The sequence below is a fragment of the Dasypus novemcinctus genome, chromosome 20, assembly GCF_030445035.2.
Source record: "Dasypus novemcinctus isolate mDasNov1 chromosome 20, mDasNov1.1.hap2, whole genome shotgun sequence".
Taxonomy (NCBI): domain Eukaryota; kingdom Metazoa; phylum Chordata; class Mammalia; order Cingulata; family Dasypodidae; genus Dasypus; species Dasypus novemcinctus.
Genome location: NC_080692.1, coordinates 52,500,470 through 52,523,415, shown reverse-complemented (window position 1 = coordinate 52,523,415; position 22,946 = coordinate 52,500,470). Strand labels below are relative to the sequence as shown.

The following is a 22,946-nucleotide window of genomic DNA, read 5'->3' as shown; positions in this document are numbered from 1 at the left end:
ATAAATACAGACACAGGGAAGAACGCACAGCGAATGGACGCAGAGAGCAGACAGCAAGCAAGCCACAAGGCGGGGGGGGGGAATAATAAAAAAAAGAAGAGTAGGCATCTGTGAGCCAGGCACGTGCTGCATGCCAGATGCTCAGGAGTTTGTATAATTAAAATGGCAGGCACATAAGTCTCACAGTGAATACCTCTCTTAATCCCTGCCCAGTGAATCCTAAAACACGAGGCCCCAGCGAAGATGAAGTCCATGTCCTTCTCGGTGTTGAGAAGAGCTCCAGACTCCCCACAGCACTGGGCTGCCTTAAATCTGCTGCCTCCTGTAGGGGACGGCCCCAGATTGCTGAACTCTTTTATTAAGACTTCTTTGCTGAAGAGTTGGGTGACTGTGTTCTCGCTCAACTGTGAGCTACCAAGATGGTTTTAATACGTTTGGGATTTTTTTTAAGGATGGTGCTTAGAGATGAATGATGCATCTCTATCTCAAGCACATCGATAGCATTGCTTTGCAGTTAGCCTATTTAAAATGCTGTTTAGGGAAGCAGACTTGGCCCAATGGATAGGGCGTCCACCTACCACATGGGAGGTCCATGGTTCAAACCCTGGGCCTCCTTGACCCGTGTGGAGCTGGCCCATGTGCAGTGCTGACGCGCACAAGGAGTGCTGTGCCACGCAAGGGTGTCCCCCGCATGGGGGAGCCCCACGTGCAAGGAGTGTGCCCCGTAAGGAGAGCCGCCCAGTGCAAGAGAAAGTGCAGCCTGCCCAGGAATGGCACCGCACACAAGGAGAGCTGACACAGCAGGATGACGCAACAAAAAGAAACATAGAGTCCTGGTGCCGCTAATAAAGATAGAAGTGGTCACAGAAGAACACACAGCAAATGGACACAGAGCAGATAACTGGGGGGGTGGGGGTGGGGGAGGGGAAAGGGGAGATAAAATAAATTAAAAAATAAATCTTAAAAAAAAATAAAATGCTGTTTAGAGACAAGCTGTGGTTTCAGGAAAAAGAAGCTTTCATATGCAGAACCACATTTTTTAAATCATTGGAATATGTTATGTTTTAATAATTTCCACGTGAGAAAGGGTCAGATCATGCTAGTTAGAAAATTACTTGCTACAGGAAAGTTAAGTGGGTCATAATTTATCAGTGCTCCAGGGAATGAAAAGGTAGGTAAGTGGACCCAAAGTTAATTTTCAATATTTTAACATGATTTTTAATATTTTTTAAATCTAATTTAACATTGATTTAGTTAGACAGAGTATACTGTATGTTCTGTAAATTTGGGGGGGGGGGGGCGCGGAATGCCACTGTGAAAAATTTTAATTAGAGGCATATACTAACATGTATAAACAGGTAAGACCATCCTCTGAAAGTGTTCAAGCCCTTTGCATGCCAGAGACAATTTAAGTTTTCTCCATGAACATCTGGATAGTAAGACAAGAGGATGTTTGTTCTAAAACACTGGGTCAGTAAACAGCTCAGTCTTCTGCAGGATTATCCACACTGCTCACATTGGTAGACAGATGTATTTGTGAACTAGTATGTCTTTAGGTTTTGCTCAATCCTTTACAATATGCAATATGCACTGAATGCATATTGTTAAAAACATTCAAGCCCACTTCAGAGAACTTCCCACATGGTACATGAATTCAACTGCAAAGGACAGAAATCCAAGTCAAATGAGCTTAGTTATAAGGGAAATTTATTGGGATATCACACCAAAAATTCAAGGGGTAAATCTAGTTTCAGAATCTTCATAATCCAAAGCCTCAAATAGTATTATAGTTTGCAGTTATTCTTATAATCACCCTTTCTTGTTCTCTTTTTCTCCTTCTCTCCAATCTGCTTTCCTCTGTAAATTGACCAAAGTTTCTTCCATTAACAGGTGGACTTTTCTATCGGACCACTGGCAAACACACCTTCATATTACCCCAATATCAGGTCTCCAAAGGTAGGAGACAGATTTCCTTGGCCTTTGGTCTGGCTTCAGGAGGTAAAATGTAAATCTTTGGTATTTCCTGTGATTTTTCTGGAACAAGAGGGGATGAGGACAGGACTGGAGATCAACTTTAACCACATGGGCATTGATTCCAGAAATCCTGCCCAGTAGAAACTCTTGGGCACTGCAGCACTAGAAAGCCTGATGATACTACATCGATGTGCCGGGAGGATGAGCATTCTAATGCCACCTGGAGAGGACACAAGCTTTGCCTTTGCAACCCTTCCAAATCATGCCCCATGTATTACTTCTTATCCTTTTTGCTATTATGAAACTCTAATCATAAGTGTAGTGCTTTCTTGAGTTTTGTGAGACGTTCTCGCAAATTATGGAAACTGAGTGGGTGGTGAAACCCCTGACTTTGTAGCCATTTGGTCCTGGAAACCTCCCAGCTGGCTGCAGGGTGGCTGAAGGTCATCTAGCAGAGGACTGACCTGAACCAGTGGAGACTGGCCCAACTCAGGGGCATTGAATTGAAGTTAAGGTCTGAAGTCATTGAAGGCATTTGCCGTTGTCCACTATACAATGATACTAGTTGATACTCATGTAAATGTTGGCTAGGAACTTTCTGCTTTGTTTACATATTATCCCTCTAAAAAGTGGCTAAGAGGAAACAATTCTTAGAGACTAGATTATCTTCATATAGAGTTGTGGTAATGCCATTTATTAAATAAAAGAATTGTGTACTCAACAAATGTTGACAGAACGCCTACTATGGGCAAGGTACTAGAGACAGAGTGTCCAACAAGCCCGATATGATTACTCCCCTCCTGGGTGTGCGTTATAGTGATGGTAACGCAATGGGCATTAAAGGATGATACAACTTAGTGTTAAGTTATAGCTGTGATCATGCTTGTGTGATTTATTAGTGCTGCTCTCTTCTTCCAGACACATAGTAGGATTGATTGGGGTTGGGTCAAGTTAACAGTTTTGGCCAATGAGTTACAAACAAAAATGCTGTGTGTCATATCCATTGTAGGCATTTCATTGCCCAGCGTGACAATCTCCAGAGCCCTCCTGCCTAGCCTGGCCACCGCCAAAGTCCAAGAAGCAGCTTTATTTGTATCCATTATTAAGAGTCTGCTATTAACTAATTAAACTATTATTTAATTTTTAACTTTTTGATTTGAAATACTTTCAAATTATGGACTGTTAGAAAAATAATACAAACAACATACAAAACTCCAACATCCCACTACACCCTCAGACACCCAGACCAACCTTTTTCCATTTCTTCCTTCCTCCCTCCCTCCCTTTCCTTCCTTCCTTCCTTCCTTCCTTCCTTCCTTCCTTCCTTCCTTCCTTCCTTCCTTCCTTCCTTTCTTCCTTCCTTCCTTCCTTTCTCTCTCTTTCTTTCTCTCTCTCTTTCTTTCGTGCTATCAATCCATTTTCTGAGCAGCTGAATGTTGGTTGTATACCTCTTGCTCCTTGAACATTTAATATTGATATGTACATTTCCTAAAAACACTTATATAACCATGTTAAGCACAGTTATCAACTTCCAGAACATTGATAAAAAGCTTATAGTCTATATTCCAACTTTTTATATGTCCCAGTAATATCCCTTTGAGTCCTTTCTCCTCCCTTCTTAGTTCCCGTTGAGGATCATGTATTGCATTTAATTGGCATTGACTCTTAAGTGCTTTTTCTTTCTTGTTTGTTTCTTAATTGTGGGAAATATATATAACATAAACTTTTCCCATTTCATCCATGCCCAAGCACAGCATTCATTGGATTAATCACATTCACAACATTGTGGTATACTCACCTTCCTTCCATTCTTAAAACTTTCCCATTACCCCAAGTAGAAAACCCTATATCCATGACATACAAGGAAGCCTCAATTAAATTAAGTGCCAAGTTCTCATTAAAAAAACATGGAGGCAAGAATTCAGTGTATTTAAAATGCTGACAGCAAAACTTGCCATCCAAGAATTCTATATCTGGAAAAATGGTCCTTCAAAAATGTGAGAGATATTAAGACATTCCTAGATAAACAAAAGCTGTGGAAGTTCATCATCACTAGACTGGCCCTACGTGAGAGGCTAAAGAGAGTTCTGCAGGCTGAAAAGAAAGGACATAGACAATAGACTGAAGCCATGTGAAGAAATAAAGATCACCAGAGAGGGTAACATGGGGAAATGTAAATACCATTTCTATGGTATCTTTGGTTTGTAACTCCACTTTTTCTTTTCTTTTCTTTTCTTTTTTTATAATTCCGCATCTTACTTCCTGTAGAATCTAAAAGGCAAATGTTTAAAATTTAATAGTTTTGGGTTCACAATGTATAGACATATAATTTGTGATGAAAACTACATAAGGGTGGGGGGAGGAGGGGCATAGGAACATAGTTTGAGTATACTGTTGAGTTAAGTTGTTATCCAAGCAAACATGATGGTTATAGATTTAGGATGTTGAATTTAAGCCCCATAATAACTACAGAGAAAATATCAGACAATATGCATGCTCATAGAGACAGAAATTAGAGTTCAGGATGCTGGGGGCAGCAGGCAGGGGGAATGGAGAGTAATGCATGATGGACATAGGGTTCCTATTGCTTCTCCGTTGTGGCTTTCAGAATTCTCTTTTCCCCTTTGGCATACGACAGCTTGATTATAATACACTGTGGCACGGATCTATTTGGGTTTATCCTGTTTGGTGTTCACTGAGAGTCTTAGATATGTATATTCATGTCTGTCATTAAATTTGGGAAATCATCAGTCATTATTTCTTTGAATATTCTCTCCCTTTCTCTCTCTTGCCTCTCCTTTTGGGATTCCTATAATGTGTGTATTGGTAAGCTTGATGGTGCCCCACAGGTTCCTCAGGCTCTATACACCTTTCTTCATTCTTTCTGCTCCTCAGACTGAATGATTTCATGTCTCCTCTTCAAGTTCTCTGATTCTTTCTTTGGCCAGCTCCAATCTACTGTTGAGCCCCTCTAGGGAACTTTAAATTTCTATTACTGTGGTCTTCATCTCTGCTTGGTACCTTTTCACAATTTCCATCTCTTTATTGATATTCTCTTTGTGTTCATCTATCATTTTCCTGATTTCTTTTAGTTATTTTGTCCATGTTTTCCTTTAGCTCCTTGAATGTATTTAGGACTATTGTCTGGTATGCCCTAGCTCTGGTCCTCCTTAGTCATGGTCTCTAATGCTTTAATCTTCCTCTTTGCCTGTCCCATCGCTTCCTGGTTCTTTGTATGTTTTGTAACCTTTTGCTGAAATCCAGACATGTTGATATTTTAATGTGTTATTGCTGGAATTAAGACTCTGAGGTGTCTGTCCCTTAAGGCCACATCCAGCTGGTGTAATGGCAGAGCTTTCCTTTAATGCCAGGATCTAAAAAAATATATAAAAAATTTAAAAAGGGGAAAGAGAAGGAGAAGTGGAAGGGGAAAGGGAAGAAGGAGGAGGAAGAGGAGGAAGAAGAAGAAAACAACTTTACCAGTCCTTGCAGATTGACCTGTGGGAGTACACACGTTCAGGGCTTATCCATACAAGAGTCTGGAGAATAGCTCCAGAGAGAATAGCACAGAGGTCTCGCTAATCCTTTCTGCACAAGCGGCTTTTCTTGGGCATGTACTTGTGACTCCAGGAATTACCCTGTTTACACAGTTTCATATGTCCCCTTTACCCTAGAAACAGTTTCCTCACAGTCCCAGGCACTGCACTGTGTAATGTACAGACAACCATCTCCTGCGCCTGAGCAGCGTAACTCGCTGCTCTCCCACAGCATTCTGCAGGACAGCTAAGTTCTGGGACAGCATGTCCCTCAGGCCACCACCAGACAGATGGAGCCAGACATTCAGGCTTCCAGTGTATGGATGAGATTTACTCTGCTTCCTCCAGAACTGGGCCCAGAAATCCTTTCTGGGAGTGAGGGCCAGCTTTGTGCCAGCCAGTGCACAGGGGTGAGGGGCTGGCCAGGACGCCACAAGATCCTGCTGCTTTGCGGTGGCCTTTTTCTCCATTCAGCACTCGCCCTGTTTCTGCAGTCCTTTGGACTGTTTTCTGAAGCTTTGAGGAAGATGTTTCTGCCAGTTCTTGCTGGTTATTCAAATCTTCTGAAATGGGATAGAGCCTTGGAGCATCTCTGCCATCTTGATCAGGGTGGGACCCCTAATCGAATTTTTAAAATTTTGTTATGCACTGGCAGTGCTGGTCAAACATTAAATAACCATTGTGGGGTCATGTTTTGGAATGTCCTACATTAGCTAAATATTACCAGAGTTGCCATGCAAGACATATATTATGAAAGACGAGATGTCCTATATGGGGTCAATTTGTGTGAGGAAGAGAGAAACAATTAGAAAGCCTTTGTTAGACAGACGTAGTAAAACAAAGGAATTCCAGAAAGAAAAATAAAAGAGGTTATCTCACACAACCAAGTACTCAGATGTGTCTTCCATATGTGAAGAGGAGCATCAAAAGTTTGGATCCCACACCCCAGCCGATGCAAGAGGCAGGGCCTGAGCCCGGATGCCTCCTATCACCAGGAGTCCTGGCAGCCCAGACCCTGGCTTTGATGCCTTCCCAAGTTGAACACGGCTTGAGAGCCAGCATAGGACACAGGACTCTTTCCAAGACGCGTTAATCTCACCATATACACTGTTTCCTGCTTCAGAGGGATTCTCAGCACGGCATAGCCCCTTCTCTGTAATGGTCTTTGAGGCTGCATATGTACCCTTAGGGAATACATAGTTATGAATAGCTTTAAAGAACCACTGTCTAATTCAAATTGCATTTGAATTCTTGTAAAAGTCATCTGCCTGTAATGTGTCTGTGGTCTGCTAGCTTTCCAGTCACCCTCCCTTCTCCCAGTGAAAGCCATAGGCATACTTCTCACCCGTCCCAAAGCTTATATGCCACTGGGGAGGGTGAAGAGGACAGGGCTCTAAAACCTATCTGTTAAGCACAAAATAAAGGGGCTGTGCAGCCTTGTTTCATCTAGATCCCCAGAATGGCGTAGCTGACTTTGCCTTTTCTCCCCCAGCCCTTCCAGTTCTTTTTCCTTCAGTCACAGCAACATTCCATTCCCAAGTAGCTAAGGGGCAAGCCCCAGGAACTGGCTGTTTGTGAACTCGTGGCCGATCAGTAAATCCGACATCATAAATGCTTAACCTTTTCTCCCAGAAACTTTCACAACAATCTGTTCTTTTGAACTGCTTGACTACCCTCACATCAGTAGATCTTTTACATAGTCACTGTGAATTTCTGCTCTACTGATAAACATGGTGAATGTTCACTCCCTTGTTTTCCGCCCTAAGCACTGCATTCTGTCTTACTCCATAAATAAAATGAGAAAAAAAGTCTTGTTCCCCCTCACGCACCTTCTTCATCTGCATATAGACAAGTACTATAAAAGACGCCTATCGCTTTGCAAAAACTGAGGACGCTCAAGCTCGGAATTGTCGTCTCTCCTCCCACCACTGAGAATGAGCGCTGTGCAAAGTCCCCAGCGAACGCTCCCTCGCCAAGCTGGGCTTGCCCGTCATTCTTCGGTCTAACGTATCCTTCTCGGTTCGGCCGGAAGCCATCATTTTACACGGCCCGTCACTACACTTGGGACACCCAGATGACCATCTCATGCCTGGATTAATGAGCTATCTATTCAGATGTTGGAGGGGAAGGCAGGGGCCTCACCAGAGATCAGCCACCACCTTCGCCACGTGGCAGGACCCCAGGATCACAGTAGCTGACTCTGGTGAGAAAGCATCTCTAATGGTGCCTTGACTTGGACGTTTCGTGGCCTCAGAACTGTAAGCTTTACCCCAAATAAAATTCATATTATAAAAGTCAACCCATTTCTGGCAGTTTGCATCAGCATCATTTGGCAAACTAAGGCAGTGGCTTAAAACAACAATAAGCATTTATGGCATTTAAGTCTCTGTGTGGCAGGAATCTGGGAGCAACTTAGCTAAGTTGTTGGCTCTCTCAAGAGGCCACAGACGCCAGAAGCGCAGATGGGGGCTGCAGGGGCGGCTCTCCAGGTGGCTAGCAAGCTGGACTGTCTGGAGGAAGGAAATGTCAGTTCTTCCTCTTCCAGGCTTTTCCACCCGTAGCTGCTTGAATGGATTCTTGACATGATGGTTGGTTTCTTCCAGAGGCAGTGGTCCAAGAGACAAGGGGTGGCAGAAGCCCTTACGATCTAGCTTCAGAAGTCACATACCATCTCCTCCGCCATAGTCTATGGTCACATGGACAAGTTCTGATTCAACATGGGTGGAGACTACACAAAGGCATGAATATTAGGAGGTGAAGGATCACTGGGTCCCTCTGAGAGGATTATCTCCAGAGATTGTATTAACATGTTTACTTGGATTAAAACAAAGAATTAGGGAAATAAAATAAATAAATCAATAATAAATAAAAAAAGAAAAGAAAAGAATTAGGCTTTCTAAAAAAGTAAGTCTAATTTGGCTGAATAGTTTGACAATCTTGACTGTCTCTGTCCATCAGGTTATATGGCAGACATTTTGCATAAACTGAAAGAACTAAATCTGCAATTCTAAGGTTTTGAAAATAGTATTCTTAAATTACATTTACATTATATAATGCATTGGAAAATACATGTTTTGCAACTAAACTTCTGATAAAAAATTCAGATATCAACTCAAAAATGTGCAAGGGGTATGTATTTTTTTTTAATTATTTTAGAGGATGACCCGGCCTGCAGGTCAAACGAACCGGCACCTGAAAGAGGGAGTGGGAATTGGGGGACAAGAGGCGAGAGAAACGGAGACAAGACAGGATTCTGATCAAGTCTCCGTTTATTGAGGGTAGAGCATCAGAATATATACTAAGGGGAGGGTATTAGCAGGGGGTGATAGGCTGATGAAGCGGCTCTTCCATATAAGGCAATAAAATGCTGTTACACCACTTGCTATAGGTTGCGAGTCTTCAGTGCTGGTCATGGCTTCAACATCTTGTTGTGCAGGCGCAACACTTTTTGCCTGGGAAACTGGGGAAAGGGGAAGAAGAAGGCGGAAGCACAGGGGTGGACTTATGAAAACCGCCATGTTGCTGGAGACCGCAAATGCACGTAGCTCCGGGCGGCTCCCCACAAGAGGATATAAAGTAAAAAATAAAAATTGAAGAGCATCTTCCACTCCCTAATAGAAGGACAAGAATAGAGATGGGAAGACTATAGTATTTTTTTCCTTTTGACCTATGACATTTGGCAAATATTTCCAAGTTTGGATATTCAGAAGGACTCACTAGATGCCACAGAGCATAACAGCATAACTGCAGCGAGAGAAATAGAATGCGGGGATGCATCGGGTGCCGAAGACGTAGGGCTGGGACAAATGCCTTATTTGCCCCAGGAATACAATTTAAGAGAATGCCAAAAAAACTCAGGAATCAAGATAAATATTTTAGTGCAATATTTTTAAAAATAAAAATTAGTGCAAAAATATCCATGATAAACAAAAAATCAAAATTTTTAATGAAGACAGGTTTGACCCTGCACTGGTATGATCCTTACCCTCCTCTTCCTAAACACAGTCATAGTTCTAATAACACTTTATTTATACAAGCAGATCCACAAGCCATAGTTTTACTATTTAATTATTTTTTAATATGCATTTAAATTGGATTTATCTTATTACTGGGCTTTTTGGTACTGCCTTAAATGATGTGTCTAGCTGTGACCCTGCCGATTGACCTTCCTTTTTTTCCTTTCTTTCTTTCTTTTTTTAATGCTACATTCAGAAAACATGAGGTCCGATTGACCTTCTGTGCATGAGCCTCCTGGTGTCCTTACCCGCACCAGGATGGAGAGCGCTTCATCACTAGATGAACGAAAAGGATCTGTGCAAGGAATTTTGGCTCTAGGAAAAGCTAAAGCCAAAGTTTCCAGCAGGGTTTTTATTTCCCTCTAGTCATTCAAACAAGTCAGATGATCTAACTGGTTAAGCTAGTTGAAAACTTTTGGTAAAGAAACAGACCCTGGGGCTCACCACGGACGATTCAGACTTTAAACAATACTCATAAATTCCACTGCCCATATCTAGGCCAAGAGTCAAAACCCAAACATCCAGCTTCTCCAGAGACAAAGACAGACCTTTTCCAATTCAGTCGTAAATCAACCGCATCATCCACACATTCCCAATAAATGACCTTTCCTTTAAGAGTCCTCAGTGCCAAACGTGACAAACTGATGAGTTTTACACAGATTAGGAAAACACCTAGACACCTAGATCACCTGTTAGTGACTTATACCAACTGGAGACCACCTGTTACAGTAAGTGTCCACAGTGCTTATTACAGGTCATGATGCATTGTAGGTATTCAGTCCATATTTGCTGAGCAAGAGAGACCAAGCAGAGGAAGGAAGAGAATATAAAAAGCAGTTTCTGCAGGCCCCATTTCCCCTTCTGCCTCTGCCCTCTTCCTGTATGAAGGTCTGTGCTTCTCTTTTATGGCGTGGTTCCCCTTTCAGTTCCCTTTCCAAAACGGGCCAATGACCTTGATGTCTAGTTCAAATTTAACCTATTAAGATCTACAGTTTCTGGTCTCCCTTTCTGCAAGTAGTGACATCCTCATTTCTCTTATTCCTGGATACTTAGCTGCTAAATTCTTATTGGCTTATCCACTCAGGTCATTCCCAGATGGAAGTTAGACTTTTTGACCTAGAAGATAAAATGGACTTGATATTTCATCCCAAATTAAAAATACAGGCAATATGATTCACCAAGTTCTACTTACCACCCTTTTTCCTCAGCAAATGGGTTAAAACTGAGTTTTTAGCCTTTTATTTTTATGTGGTCCCTTTTATAATTGATTCCATCCACTTCTTCACATTTTTCTTTGCAATCTAAGTTCTCAAAGAAATTTGTTTCTCAGTGCTTTGGGCAGATTGAATTTCGCTGTGTAAATCCTCTTGACACATAAGACTCTAGAATGGTGAAAACTCTCCTTGAGAGGCCTTCTGTGGGAAATCTCCACATGGCAGGTCTGTGTTGCTCAGGTCTCATGTCTCCCAGAGAGCCTAGACTTGAGACTGATCCAAGGCCAACTTCAGGGACTACAGTACTCAGAACGCTTTTTACGTCATCAATGGATTGACGACTTTGCTGTGTGCACCTGGAGCAACGGGCCGTGCTGTGCCAGCAGGTCAATTTGCTTTGCACAGCGATGATGTACTCCTGGTTTTGTTACTGTGATCCCGAGTTTCAGTTGCCATGGCTGACAGAATTCCAGAGTGTGCCTACGTGACCAGGCCCCATACAATCCATCTACGTCCTTGTGGTTCACTGCTAAAGAGAACACGTGTCCTGTGTAGCCTCAGATGAGGACGGCCTTGAGGACGGGCTGAATTGCTCTGGAATGCACCTGACACATGTCTTTTTCCTATTGCAATGTCTCTGCTAACTAGTCATCCTATCTCTATTTAAAAATGTCCATCACTAATTTTTTTTTTTTCAGATTTATTTTATTTATTTATTTCTGCCCACCCCCCGTCACCTTTCACTTGCTGAGTCTGTTCGTTTTCCCTGTTTCTTTAGGAGGCACTGGGAGCCAAACCAGCGACCTCCCATGTGGTAGGCAGGATCCCAGCTTCCCAAGCCACATCCACTTCCCCATCACTAATTCTGGATGGCACAAGAATTTTATTTTATCAGCTACAGGAGGCAATACACCCAACCAAAATTGAACATAAAAATCAAGTGATAAGAACTATTTTCTCGGGTAGAGCACTATCTTTTTTCAGAATTTAGAAGAGGCTTAAGTTAGAAATTATAATTTTTCATCAAAGGTTATATCCAGAAGTATGTAACAGAAAAGCACATCAAATAGAAACCATGAAAAAAGAGATAATGGCAAGTGTTGATTGTGGAGGATGTGAAGGAATAGAAGTTCTCATGCCCTGCTGATGGGAATTTAAAATAGTGCACTCATGGTAGAAAATAGTTTGGTTTTCCTCAAAAGCTGCCTCAAAAATGTTCAACATGGAGCTACCATAAGACCCATCAGTTCCACTTCTAGGTATACACCTAAGAGAAATGAAAATGTAGGTCCACACGAAAACACTCACTAATGTTAATGGCAGCATTATTCATCACAGTCAAATAGTGGAAATTATCTGAACGTCCATCAACTGATGAATGGATGAACAAATGTCTGTCTATACAATGGATATTATATGGCAATAAAAAGAATTGAAATATTGATACATGATACACATGGGTGAACCTTGAAAACATTATACTAAGTGAAAGAAGCTAGTCATAAAGGACTATATAGTGTATGATCCCATATTGTATGATTTCATTTATATATAAAATGTCCAGAATGGGTAAACCCATAGAAACAAAAAGTAGATTGGTGGTTTCCTAGTGCTAGAAGGTTTCAAGGGAAATGGCTAATGAGTATGGAATTTCTTTTGGGGGTGATAAAAAGGTTCTAAAATTGTAGTGGTTGCACATCTCTGTGGATATACTAAAAGACATTGAGTTATACACTTTAAATGGGTGAATTGTACGATATATGAATTATATTTTAATGAGGATACTGTGGCAGTTCGAAACTCTTGTATGATCCTTAAAAGGAGAAGGATTATGCTTTTGAACTAATCCATTCCTGTGGGTGTGAGACCTTTCTGATTGGAGTATGTCAGTGAGGTGTGACTCACATTGAGCCTCCGCCCTCTTGCCATGTCTGATATAAACAGAAACACAAAGGAAAATGGAGCTGCCGTATTAAATTGATCCTGCCATATGAGAGAGAGGACTGCAGGAAAACAGAAGCCCTGAGGTGCTCAAGGAGCCGAGGTCCAGAAAGAGGTGAGCCATATGCCTAAAAACTCACAGCCGAAGTGAGGAAGAAAGCGGAGCATCTGAGACTGATAGAGGAGGCTGCGAAAAGGCAAGCGCTGAGCCTGGTTGCCCACAGCTTAGGGCTCCCGGGGACACCAGGGTAGGGGTTCTTTGCAAGGAGTCCAAGAGCTTGAATTGAAATTTTAAAAAAACATTATTCTTGTGGGGACGTGTTGGTGCAGGTGTGATCTATTTATTAAATAATACACAATATAGTGTGGACTTATAAGGAGTCCATGGTTTTCAAATGACTGGCAAAAAGGTCTGTGGAACAAAAAAGGTGACGAGCCCTGCTGTAGATTCTGGAAGGTAAGACAGGGCCCCAGCAGGGGTGGCAGCCACCTTGCTTGGCCACAGGGCGGGACCGCAGGATCAGCAGTAGCTGACTGGTGAGAAAGCACCTCGGATGGTGCCTTGATGTGGTCCTTCCACAGCCTCAGAACTGTAAGCTTTCACCCAAATAAATTTCTCATTATAAAAGCCAACCCATTTCTGGTACTGTGCATCGGCAGCCCTGTAGCAAACTGAAACATACTATTTTTAAGAAAGCAACCATTGAAACTTTCAATTAATTATTTCTAAGAAAACATAATATTATACTGTACTATGTTTTATGAATTGTTCACAAGCCTGAATTACTATTAAAATAAAATTTTTTATTATGTACTGCTAGAATCCCTTGTTAGATGTTCATTTTAATGAGATAAGACTCTGTTAAAATAAGAACTCTACCAAAGTCACAGGATGTTTTTCCATCATGCATTAAAAAGAAGAGGGTTGGGGGGGAAATACACCAAATCTAAGATACGTTGGTTAGTAGTAATATTTTGAGGATGCTCTTTAATCATTAGTTAAAAATGTTTCACAACAACGCAAGGTATTGGTGATAGGGTGAGGCATGAAAGCCCTGTATGATGTTATGTATGTTTTGTAATTTCTCAACTATACTATATACTTACTGTTTATGTATGTTTCTGTGCAAGTGATATACTTCAATAAATGAAAAAAAAAGGAGAGAAACATAGAATCCTCTTTTGATTTGCAGAGCAATGTTACATGCAGAGATGTCAATTACAACATTACTAACAAGGAACATTATCCAGTAAAACAGCCAACCAGAATTACAAGCTGTGAGGAAGAGGCTTATGTAGCAAGTCTGGTTTACTCCATTTCCACTTATTTCCAGGAGAACCTAGATTCATGGTGCCAACCCTTGGCTGACCTCTGGAAACTCAACCTTTACTTGCATTGTTCACAGTCCTGGTTAATGAGATTGCTTTGTGCTCCCAAGGCAATGAGGCATGATGCACAGGTTGCCAACATTGCTTGACAAAATATCAAGATTTATCACATGCATCTGCTGCCTGGTTTGGGGTCTGCACAATGGGTGGTCACATAGGAATGTGCCTGTGTGGCCAGATTCCTAGAACACTGAACTCCAAGACATGAGCAGGTTTTCCAGGCACAGATATATCTGGTGCATGTCGTTATTGTTCACAGGTGGACAGAAAGCACATCAGTGTGACCTGCAGAGAGGAAGGACGTGGAAGTCTGCACCTACCTTTCTAGCTTCTCCTAAGTACATCTTTTGTCTACAGATCCTGTATTGTTTCCTATGAGCATAAATTGATACTGAGTCGAATGAACCCTTCTAACAAGTCATCAAGCTACCAAGTGTTCTCCAGACCCTCAAAGCACAAACATTTCTCAGAAGGTTATTTTCAAGAACATTGAAACAGGTTCTAAATCTTAGTAGTTTTACAAGACCACCATTTTTTAACATTTTGCAAAATCAGATACGTTGAATAAATGTTATGCCACAGAAAGTTATCTCTCCCTCTGTGCTAGAAGGGAGAGTGGGTGTATCCTTTATTTCTTTTTTGAGACTTTTGTTAACAACAAAGGCTTGCTTACATTGATAAAGTCAAGTCACAGTTTCATTAGTTAGCATTATAAGCAAAAAGCAGAGATCAATTTTACTGGGCATAAATGGAGTAAAGAATGAAAAAGGTCTTATAAAATCAGTAAAATAAGGAGCAAATAGAATTGTTTTTCTGCATTGTATGGTCACATATTTGTAAATATGACAATAAATATTATTAGAATGTAACTGCAAAATATTTGGCAATAGGCACAAATATACCTTAAAGCTGCTCTATTCTTTTTTTATACAATTTTATATTTACATATGCTTTTCAGTAAAGTCAGACAAATTTTAACCTAAGTTGATCTGTGTGCATTCAGAACAACAGGGTGAAATTTTTGAGATTGCTCACCAAAATGCTTAGAGTTATCTAAATTCTCTCTGAAATAAAAATCATTTACTTTCCACAAATAGGCCTTCTTTCCTATGTAAGTACAAATTTAAAATAATGAATTAAAATAAATAGCAGAAGAAACAAACAAAAATAAGTAGTAGAGAAGTTAAAAAAGACTCTTGTATAATTTTCTTTTGTTTTCTGTATAGAAATACACCTGCTATGAAATATGCTAATATCTCTTGTAAATACGCCAAGCGTGTGTTCTTAACCTTAAAGCACACCCTAACCCTGCCCAAATTAAACAGAAGAACAACTGGTGAAACGCTCCTCAATTATGACCCAGGATATTGTTTCATAAGGAGGCAGATTGCTTTTCTTCAAGCTCAAGTTTTGCCTCTTGTTGTCTCCAGGAGTTCTATCTCTTTATTAATGAGGTCACATATTTTGTCACCAGGTCAACTAGCCTACTCGTGTAGTGCTGATCTTGGGATGAAACACTTTCCCTGAAATTCAACTTCCAATACCAGAGGTAGATGTCTGAGAACCTTGACCTTGCAAATATAATACAAAACCCAGAAAAGATTTTCTTAAATGATAAATTTGACTTAAAAAAATTACACAAGACATAAATCACCATTAACAAAGTCAAAAGAACATATGACAAACATCTATAACATAAGAATTACCTGGAAGTACTAAAAATCCATTAAGGTAATTAGAGTGTAGTATCAGGGAAATAAGACTAGAATGTAGTTGAACCCTAGTTAGCTAAAATATTGATCTTACACTGTCCAAAGAAATTTTGCATTAAAAAGGAAGACAGTCAGAGGGGATAAATAAAGGACAACAAGAGAACAAGATTTGGGGGCACAGATTATCTAGCAGTATTCTGAGTCCAGAGAAATTGAATACAGTAGACACAAATACTCTGGTTGCACCATAGTTATATGCTATTGTAGGATAAGGATGGCTTACTTTACTTCATTATAGCTTGGATAAAATATTTCTTAAAACCATATACTTCCTGGGGAATGGGTGTGGCTCAAGTATTTGAATGCCTGCTTTCCACAGGGGGCGGTCCCAGGTTCAATTCCTGGTGCCTCCTAAAAAAAAAAAATTAAAAACAACAAGCAAGCAAATATAAAAGAGAACTCAGGGGAGCCCATGTGGCTCAGTGATTGAGCGCCAGCTTCCCACATCTGAGAAACAACTTCACTCTAGGAGCCCTTTCTAAGCAGTCAGCTGACCCCAGATCGTATGCCTCTCTTAGCCCTTGCTGCATAACAAACCACACCCACGATTAGTAGCTTAAAAAAGGAACTATGTATTTGCTGGGGATTCTGTGGATGGCAGTTGGATGTGCAATCAGCCAGGGCTTCTCCTGCTAGTGCTGACAAAATCCCTCCTGTGGCTAGTTAGCCTTCTAAGATAGCCTCATTCACACCCCTGGCCCCCAGTGCTGGCTGTCGGCTGGGGAAGCTTAGCGCACAGGCTCATCTTTCAAGAGGCTAGACTGAGCTTCCTTACACAGTAGTCTAAGAGAAAGCAGAAGCTCAAAGACCTTCCAAGGCTGAAATTCAGAAATCGTATCACATCCCTTCTGCAGTTCATTAGCCGAAGTGAGACAACTCAAGCAGTTAAGCGCCTAGTTCCCACTTGGGAGGCCTCGGGTTCCGATCCGCTGCCTCCCAGAAAAAAAAAAAGAACAACAAGCAAATGGAAGGAACCAACTAAGGAGAGCCGATGTGGCTCAGTGGTTGAGTGTTGGCTTGCCACACATGAGGTTCCAGGCTCAGTCGCTGGTCCCAGTATCTAAGAAACAAACAAATAAAAAACTACCAGACCAGCCCAAGGCTCAAGAGGTGGGGAAATAGACTCCACCTCTTTTCAGGAGGAACTACAAATAATTTGTAGCAATATTTAATCCTCTACAATTCTGAACACAAATTTCACAGGTTGTCCCAATAATGTCCTTTATAGGAAAAAAAACAAAACAAAACAAAATGATTCTCCAGCCTAGTATCCAAGGTAAAATCAACTTCAGTCTTTTTTAAGTCTGGAATACTTCCTTAGCTTTTCTTTGCCTTTCATTACATTGACGTTTTTGGAGAGTTATTTTGCAGATTGTTCCTCAGTTGGGGATTGTCTGATATAGCCTTGTCTGTAGATTCAGTTTATGCATGTTTGGCATAAACACTAAAAAAGAGGTGTTATGACCCCCTCATTGCTTCACATCAAAATAAAATGATGTCAGTTTATCCCAGCTGGGGATGTTAATTTTGATTAGTTTGCGGTTCCACTGTAAAAACATACATTTTCTTTTGTAATTAATTAGTAATTTGCATGGTGATATGCTGTTCCTTATCAAACTTTCACCCACTAGTTCTAGCATCTATTAATTATTTCTAAATAAATTTTAAAGAAGATCTAATTTAGAAAAAACTTAGGTTCATAAATCAGTTTGCCACTTACCAGCTATGACCTTAAGGCAATTCACTGAACAGCCCTCAACTTCAGTTTACACATCTTTAAACAGTAGATAATAATACTTACCTCATTGAATTCTTGTGAATATTAAAACAAGATAATGCATGTAAAATACTTGGCAGAGTGCTTACCATTCATTTATTTGATTAATTTTTATTGGAATTCTTTCATTTTCAACACTGTGCTAGAAAGAGCTAAACAAAACAAAAAGCATCCTTGCCCTATTGGAGAGCCTTGTCTTATCTGGAGCAGATGTTAGTACACTTTTCCTACAAAGGGCCAAATTGTAGATAGTTTAGAAGCCATACTGTCACTGGAATGACTATTCAACTCTGCAGTTGTGTGAAAATGCAGCCACTACTGTATTCCAATAAAACTTTACTTACAGAACAGGTGGCAGGCTGGACTTGGCCCATGAGCTGTAGTTTGCTGATCCTTGGTCTAGAGAAAACAGACCAACAAATAAATATAAATATAAATTTTCCTAAGTGCAATGAAAGAAAAATATAGATATTATGAGATCCTCACCTTATTTAGAATGTGAGGGATAGTAAAGAAGTAACATTTAAACAGAGACCTGAAAAACAGGTAGTCATTAACTATGTATGTGGTGGCAGGGAGCTTTCCAGGCAGAGGAAACAGCATATGCTAAGGTATTGAAGGAGAAATTTGCATGGCGTTTTTTAAGAATGCAAATAAAAGCAAGGTGACTAATAAATTCTTTCAACAAGCAAATACAGGGACTCAATAATTCCAGTTACTGAACTTTTCAGTGCCTGGGGTTAATAATTTGGGGGAAAAAAAATACTGAACAGCAAATTAAATTAGTTGAAGTCTAAGGTTTTATCAACACTATTAAAATTTTCATATAATACTTATTAAAATTACATTATGTCTTTGACAAATCTATTCAATAATCAATGAATGTCTCCCTGAGCTTATTCTTATTCACATTCTTTTAGGAAAAATATCCTTTTTTCTTGCTCAATTTTATTTCAGTCCATTGGGGTTATACATTTATTTTGAAATATCTCAGGCATATGGAAGAATATGAAAAATACAACAGAAGATCATCTGCACCCAGCACATCATCAAGCCTCTGTTTAGTCTTCCTAAATGATCTCTTACCACACACATTACTTTGACTTTGTTGTTTACTATTCTCATTTGTTTATGCTTTTTCCATGTATATGTATCTCTCCACAGCATATATTTTGTTTCTTTTAAACTTTCTGTAATGGGATAATTCTCTTTACTCTTTTATGACTTGCTTCTCCTCCCTCAAAATTATATATTTGAGACATCCATTTGCTTTGACCATTGTAATATAGTATTCCACTGAATGAGTATATAACAATTTATTATCCCACTGGTGGATGTTTCCAAGTATTTTGCTTATTTGTTTTTCAGAAAAAAAAGTTTCAATGAATATCTTTATGTTCCTCTTCTTGAGCATATTTGCAAAAGTTTCTCAGAGAATATCCGTTGGAGTGGAATTGCTGGATGTAAAATATGCTCAAAATTTCTCAACTTGAAAATTGTATTAACCAAATGGAGATTTTAATTTATTCATTCAAAAAATGTTTAATGAGTATGGACTCTGTCCTCATGGTGTTTACACTATTGTGGCGTAATAGAAGAGATTTACACATTTGGAAATGTTTTGTGCTAAATGATGTCTAAGATCTTAAATAATTCTGAAATCGTATAAATCTGTGAAATCAGAGATGATCTTATTAATCAAAATAGTCTTAAAACATAAATATGTATTTCCCCCCTTCTTTCAGGAATATTTAATTAAAATTGACCAACAAAACGAGACCATAATGTAAAACCTAAGAAAGCAAAATCATGAAGGAATAGTAAGCTCTTACTCTCCATAAAGAGCAAGAACACAGACAGTAGGGAATTCAGTATTGGGAATAAGCAAATAACTGGTTCAAGAAAAATAAAAACCCATTCAAAGATAACTAACATGAATTTAAACAGAAAGCAGCAGCACGAGATGTACCAAACGGTATTGCAAGTTGCGCGTGCCGGCAAGGGCACGCTCGCCACCGGGACCGCGCACGCAGCCGGCGGGGGCACGCTCGCCCCGAGGATGCGCACGCAGCCGGCGGGGGCACGCTCGCCCCGGGGCCGCGCACGCAGCCACCTCCTGCTCCCCCGCTACTCTCTTTCCTGCGCTGTCCTCTCTTCCCGCCCGCCTGTCGCCCACCCCGTGACAGCCCCCCGGCCCGTTCCCCTCAGGCGGGCCTCCGCCCCGCGCCTCCCCAGGCTCCCGGCGGCGCTGGCGCTCCCGGCCGCGGCTGGCGGCCGCCTGCTGCTCGTGGGCCCTCGGTCGCCTCTTCAGCCGCCTGTCGCCGCAGCCCGCGCCTCACGGCGATGCCGGGGAAGATGTGCTTGGAGCGGCGGCCGCTGACGTGCCGCTGACGTCTTCTCCATCAACCACAGCCTTTGCCTCAAGCCCCGACTTGTTGAACCTCACCTCAGACGGCAAACTGGAGGCTGGCGCCCAGGTGAGGCAGGCGACCGATCAGTCTGTGGTGGATGGCCCTGATATTGACATTACAGCTTCGGATGAATCAGAACAGGGAGCAGAGGTGGCTCGAGCAAGCAGACACCTGTCTCCCACATTGGAGGCCCCGGGTTGGGTTCCCAGTGCCTCCTTTTAAAAAAAGAAGACCACACAACAAACACAGCAAATACAAACGAAGAAAGGATGGGGAGAAATAAATAAAATATATCTTTTAATAAAAGAACCAGAAGGAGATGAAGAAATACATGCCACAGGATTAAACTGTCAGAATGAAGCCTGGAAGAGTCACTGTTACCACAAACGTGGCTGGTCCCAATAGAAGGGCCTGCCGTATCCAGCGACACAAAGGAATAACGTTTTTCTCAGTGGCAAGGTGATTTATTCCGAATGCACAAGCAAGGAACTGGGGGAATCGTCCCCAAATCACGTCCTCAAAGTGAGGATGTGTGTTAGGGTTTTTACAGGTAGAAGAAAGGGGTAGGGATGGAAAACCAAGTGATTGATTGTGATACATTCTTGTCAGGTCAACAATGAAGTTGAATCTTTCAAGGGTTTTGTAAGGAGGTCATGAGCAGATTTCTCAATCCTATGTTGTCTTAAGCATGCCGAACTTACTCCTGTAGTGGCGGTTTTAGTGATTGGTCAATCACAGTTTAGATTTAGATATTAATTGATGTGCATGATCCTACATACGGAGTCTTCCATGACTTTTCCCAGCTAATGGCTCAGGAATTTCAAACTTCCGTGTTTTGAGGAGGGAATTTCTGATTTACTGGGCCACAGGGTGCTACTGATGCCATTTTGTCTAGTTTTGCTTTGAGATGTTATCTTGTTCCTGTAACCTGAACTGAGAAGTTCTGGTTAATGTCCTTTGGTGAGCTAAGTACAGAGTAAACTACTAAGATTAGATTGATAGAAAACCAGCTCAGCTAGGTCTGGGAAGGATATTGGAAAATCTAGATCTGCTTAAGTGAAGAAATTTTAATAAGTGTATTTTTCAGCTGTCATCACTTAGTCATACTCTAAACAGGACCTCGTATTCAAGAAACAGCCACTTTCTACATGCTGTTCTCACTCATGGCAGAGGGCAGAAGCTCAGAGGTGAGAACAGAGCCAAACCACAAAGACACATTTAAAACTTTCATGGATGGTCATCTACTTCATGTCCACTCAAAATCCACTGGTCAAACAAGTAACATGGCCATGCCCAAATTCAGTGGGGCCATTAATAACCAGATACTGGAGAAAAGCTTCTAATATCAGAGAAAGAGAGCAAAAAGCAAAGCAATAGGTATAATAGAAATACAAAACTTTGAAGAAGGAAAGACAAGTGAAAAGAAAGTTTTGGAAAACCAAAACCTAATATTCTTTTAGAGTTAAGAGAAGATACTGGATTCATGATACAAGGACAAGATGCAGTCACTAAGGAGGGCTTAGAGCAAGAAAACTTTTGAAAACTATAATATGGAAATTTAAAAATCCATAGAAGTTTTAGAAGATGAAATTGAGTAATCTTCCACAAAGTAGGGAAAACAAAAAGAAAACAGGAGAGAAAAACAGAAGATCTAAGGACCCATCCAACAGATCCAATGTCTATCTCATTAAAGAGAAAACAAAGAAAATGATAGGAAATTATTAAAGATATGGAGTAAGATTTCTCTGAATTGATGGCACAGGAGCCTACAGATTGAAAGGATCCACTGTTGGACCTTTGGAAGGTACTAAAAGTGTAAAATGTAATGAATCCACATCAAAGCAAATTGTGAAACTTGAGACCAACCTGTATAAAATCATGTTCTCGATAAGTTTCCAACTGGGGAGGAGTGTGGCAAGATGGGGAGAAGAGGAAGGGCTAGCAGATTAAGAATCCAAGGATTAGAATGGCAGTAGACTTAACGATAGGAACAGTGGGAAGCTAGGTTCTAATACTAATGAAGCCATTCCTTCAACATTCTGAGTGAAACTGATTTTCAACTTAGAATTCTGTTTAGCCAAACCATGCATTTAAGTATGGAGGTAAAATAAAGATATTTTTAGATTTACAAAGTTGTAGAAAATGTAGTGCTTTGTAAAAAGATGTGGGAGTGAGGGATATAATTTAGCTTAGTCTTCACTTTCTATATTAATGTCTAAAAATGAAAAATGAAGAAATAGCAATATAAGCAAGCTATTTAAAAACAACATTTAGAGTTGAAATTTCTTGCTTCTGAAGGCAGGGTATGGAAAGTAGAGTTATATTGGCCAGTGGCCTGCTGCTTTTATTTGTAAGCTTTATATTACTATATGACATATTACTATATGACTATATGACAACCATTTTGTAGAAATAAAGTAAAAATTTCCAAAATTAAAAGGTAGTGCAAAAAAAAAAAAGGAAATTCCAGGAAGACGGCACCAGAGTAGGCAGGCAAGACTCAGCTCTCTAACATGAACAGTGGAGAAAGGGCAAGAAGCTCTTCAAGGGACCTGCTTTTAGGGTCAGCAGACCAGGACAGTTCTGTGCAACCCCCAGGACAGTGAGGGACAGAGAGATAAAGAATCCAAAGCAACAAATGTGAGTTACTAAACCCTGTGGCAGCTGGGAAGGATACCACCCCCCACCCTCAAGATGTTAAGCCGAGATAAACCCCTGGCTCACTGCAGCTAATGAGAGGGGAACAGATGTATTCCTCCTCGGGAAGAGGGAGGGTGCATGGCGGGGGGGGGGGGCAGAGAATGAGACAGAGAGTGGTTTCCATTCAGTGAATTAGGCCAGTAGAACCTGCTTGGAATCTCGGCTTGACCAAGACCAAAAACATGGGCAAGTGGAGGTTGAAAGAAACACCTCTGA

General features: G+C 40.8%; 1 long non-coding RNA gene across 1 annotated transcript in view; it reads right to left on the bottom strand.

The window, feature by feature from the left end:
* Positions 1 to 22,946, bottom strand: part of LOC111760403 (uncharacterized) — a 41,750-nt gene that overhangs the window by 2,723 nt on the left and 16,081 nt on the right. Inside the window, exon 2 of the long non-coding RNA XR_002794100.1 lies at positions 17,964 to 18,018. This is a non-coding gene — a long non-coding RNA (uncharacterized lncRNA). The remainder of the gene's footprint in view (positions 1 to 17,963; positions 18,019 to 22,946) is intronic.